This window comes from Lonchura striata, chromosome 1, assembly GCF_046129695.1.
Source record: "Lonchura striata isolate bLonStr1 chromosome 1, bLonStr1.mat, whole genome shotgun sequence".
Taxonomy (NCBI): Eukaryota; Metazoa; Chordata; class Aves; order Passeriformes; family Estrildidae; genus Lonchura; species Lonchura striata.
In genome coordinates, this window is record NC_134603.1 from 37123093 (window position 1) to 37126666 (window position 3574).

Here is a 3574-nt window from a genome sequence, read left to right on the forward strand (position 1 = left end):
TTATTTATCTCTTGCACAATCTGTAGGGCCAGTTCCTCCAGTCTACTTTGTTAATGGAATAAGAGTAAACTGTCTGAAGCTGCCCCTCTTCTGTATGTAACACCTGGGATATTGTCTATTTCCCCTCTATCTCTGAGAGTGAGAAGTTACCATTAAAAAGTGACAAATAGGGAAAAATTATTTTTGCCACCTGGTGAACTCAATATACATCCCACATAATTCCCCAATAAATTCCTTGTATTATTCTCAGAGGGCAATTTTCCCCACAAGTTTTTTTTCATAAGTAGTATCTTGTATACAAAAATACATCAAAACTTCCTGTCACACCCCAGGTGTCAGCTCCTATTATCCACTCCAGAGAAGAGCAGCAGAGTCAGAGCAGGAAGTGGAGCTTTCTGAGGGTGTGGAATTTCCAAGCTGCCAATCTCCCAACTGTGACTTTGCCCAGCAGCCCAAGGGCAGCCTTGCCAGCAGTCTATGCAGTAGCCTTAAAAAGATGTGGTCCTTCTCCCTTCCCCACGCAAGGCTCTGGAAAACTCGGGAGCAGCAAAAGCCTACCCTCTGCACAGTCAGTTCTGCATTGCTAATGAGAGCATGCAGCAAAAAGCTTAATTCTGAATGGACCTTCCCTTCCCTCTCTAAGAAACGTCTTCTAACATATCTGTGTTTGCTGCTTACTAGTAAGAAGACATGAGGTTGGAGAGGCCAAGCACAAGGAATCCTTGTATCATAAGTGTAATTTCATGTGTTTATGTCAACTTCACTTCCTGGAGATCCACACTTGGTCATGGATGGCACAAGCTCCCTGTGGTCTCCAAATGGCAACAGGAAATTCTCATTACAACTCCTCCAAGTGACTGTGGCTACTTCACTTAGGAAAGAGAATCATTAAGAGGAACAATCTATTTGCAAAGCTTGTAGAAGTTTTAACTGTGTTTGTGGTGCTCCATTCAGATACCAGAAGGAGAAACAATCTTTTGGATATGGCAGTGGATTTCATACCTGAAGTGCTCAGAAGATTATTGAATGTTCTAGGGAGTGGGCATGGAAATTACAAAAATTATTATAAATATCTTGCCATAGCCCATCTACAAATTTCACCTGCTGACATGGTTTAGTGGGCAGACACTAATACCACCCTTGGGAGGAAGAAGGAAACCAGCACTGGGACGGGAAGGGGTTAGGCAAGATTTAAGTGAGTGTACAGGAAGCAATAAAGGTTGTGGAGATTTAGCTGCGTTCTGGTGAGTGTTTGATTGAATCCTTGGTTAGGGAACAAACTTGACAACATCCTCTGTTTTTGCTGTAGGAACAACTGTTCGCTTGTCTAAATCCTGTGCTCAGCACTGATATATATCAGCCTTCAATTTACTCTCTCTTCCATTCAAATCACAGTATGAATCAAGCACATCGTCCCTGCTACTCTGCAGATGGTGTGCAGAAAAGACTACACAGTTTGTTTTAAGGATTTTAATTTTTTTTTTTAATTTTAATTAGGCCTGATTTGTTCTTCCATTTCCTGCCTAGGGTGAATTTAACACAGGTGGTGTCTTCCAGGGAAGGGCAGGGGATTTGGGTGAAACCTCAAAGCTGCCTGAACATGCTGTGCTCTTGGCTGCCAAGCTGAGCCCACGTTTTACAAGCCCAAGTTTGGCAGAGAGCGATGCCAATGGGACCAGCCCTGGGAAGGGCTCTGGGAGCTCAACCCCGGCAGCCAGCAGGGGAGCCGGGCCAGCCGTGTCTCAGCAGCCCGAGCCAGCTTCAGGTGCCAGAGCAGATCAGATCAGAGATCCAGCTCTCCTGAAATCCTGCTTCTTCTGTTTGCCTGAAATCCTGCCTCTTTTGTTTGCCTGAAATCCTGCCGCTTCTGCTCGCCAGGAGCACATGCAGAAGAACTCCCCCCGCGAAGGAAAAATGCCCATCCAAAAACATGTTCAGCAGTCCAGTTTCACTGCAAGAGGGAAGTATTCACTGTCACAAGCCCTGAAGCAGAGATCTGAGTTATTAAAATAATATTACATTAAATTATGAGTTCATAGATTAACTTTTACCCTGGATAGTTTAACTGCAGATGTAGGCAGTATTGATTGCAACGTCTAACATTTGTTAATACTACTGAGGTTTTTACCTCAGTATTTTCTCAAGACCATGGCAGAGACACTGTCTTAAAAAAGCATTTGCTGGTTTAGATTTAAACCTGTTGCTTTTATTTCTGGATCTCTCTGTGATATTTATTACAAAGGAGGGTGCATAGGAGTGACCACATGACCCCTTGGTACCATCTGTTATTTTATATACTGCAGTGACATCCCTTCCTTGCCACCTTCTGCTACTCAATCGTCCATATCTTCATCTCAAAGTGTTTCCATACCTCTTCATCACAGGTTTTTTTACTCTTCCCTGGACGTAAAAATATGTCAGCCATATAATCTTTTATGAGGTGAAGCTACCCTTACCTAAAAACAGCATTCTAACTGAGGACATGCCATTGATCTTTCCATAAAAAGGCATTGTAATTCTCACAGCACTATCCTTTATGCCTCTCTTAATAGGAGAATAACCTGATTCTGGGAACCTATTCCCAGGGAGCAGCTAGCTGGAAAGAGGTTCAGGTTCTCTGAGTTTTGAGCAGAACTTTTAATGATGTGGCAAAGCCCAAAGCTATGCCTGTCAGCAAGGTCACCTTTGCCATGCACACGTGTAAGGTTCTGTCCCACTGCCTCCACCCTTCTCCATGGGAATTTTGGATGCTAGGCACGGCCTTTGTTTGCCTGCTCAAAATAAAGTGCTGAGCACCACTGTTGGCTGGGCATTGTCCCCTGTGCTGTGGAGGTGGCTGCAGTGCAGAAACAAGCAATAGCAGCAGTTCCAGGGGCCCCGGGGCAAAGGTGGAGGTCACGACCTCTTGTGTATCATTAGGCAATTAGCCAGAGCCCTCTCTAACCTCTCAAAACACAGGGCCCTGGGCAAACTGTCCTCCCCTAGCCAGCCATGGCTGACCCTCTCTATCTGTAGCCACACTGGGAGTGTTTTGACACCCTCCCAGATATTCTTCTGTTCTGCATATGAACAACACTATTATATGCTTTTCTATCCGCATCTTGCAAAGTCACCAGATTTCGAGGCACTGGAAGATTACCTTTTTCAAGGAGTTTCATACAACTGGCACTGTCAGAGCTGCTATAGAAACAGGCTGGGTATTTGTAGGTTTTGTCCAAGGTGCTGTCCCATCTCAGGATCCTGCTGTCTGTATCTAATATTAAATGTTTTTGCCCAAAGGGGCTTAGAAAACAGTGGCCAGAACCATGTGTGAAATGAGAAGATACAGAAGGGAAAGATTTAAGGATTTAGACATAATTGAACCTAGCCAACTCAGCTAAGCACATCCCATTGAGGTAATTCCTGACTCCCTCAAAAATCTACCCAGATTTGGTCATAATAAAACAGGCAAATCTCAAAATGCCTTTTTTCTAATTTTAATTCTCATCACATTTGCAACCTCAGTCCAAGAAGTTATGTGCCCAGGTACAGCTGGTATGTTTCTGACTGTACATTCAAAGGCTAGGTGGTCTTA